The sequence below is a fragment of the Sinocyclocheilus rhinocerous genome, unplaced genomic scaffold (assembly GCF_001515625.1).
Source record: "Sinocyclocheilus rhinocerous isolate Xijiao unplaced genomic scaffold, SAMN03320098_v1.1 scaffold481, whole genome shotgun sequence".
Classification (NCBI taxonomy): domain Eukaryota; kingdom Metazoa; phylum Chordata; class Actinopteri; order Cypriniformes; family Cyprinidae; genus Sinocyclocheilus; species Sinocyclocheilus rhinocerous.
Window position 1 is genome coordinate 164,076 of NW_015657695.1, and position 546 is coordinate 164,621.

The window sequence follows — 546 nt, forward strand, 5'->3', positions numbered from 1 at the left end:
AAGGGCCTTTGATGGGAGATGTCTGTGCTGTGGCAGGTTAGTCCACTCCTAGCACTTCCATCAAGTTCTACTTGTCTGGACGTGAGGATGGCTCTTGGCTCCCGGGTCTCTTCCGCTTGAGAAGACTCTTTACTCGGTCTTCCAGCTATCTTAGGTAAGTCTGGCGTGATGTTATAGCGTTCCCATAGCGATGACGTCATCGCAGCATTGAAGTGAACCTATGAGAGGGAACATCACGGTTACGTATGTAACCTTGGTTCCCTGAATAGGGAACGAGATGCTGCGATGCTGGCCGTTCCGTACCTTCGATAGCACTTCCTTCGTCATAGTGTAAAATCTGATGAAATATATATGCGTGCTGCGCGCTGAGCATACGTGACGTATGCTTGGGGCGGTGCTAAGCGCTATTGGCCAATAAATTGGCGTGATGGTATAAGGGATTCAGACATTCGTCACACCGGAGGTGTTCCCATAGCGATGACGTCATCGCAGCATCTCGTTCCCTATTCAGGGAACCAAGGTTACATACGTAACCGAGATGTTTTC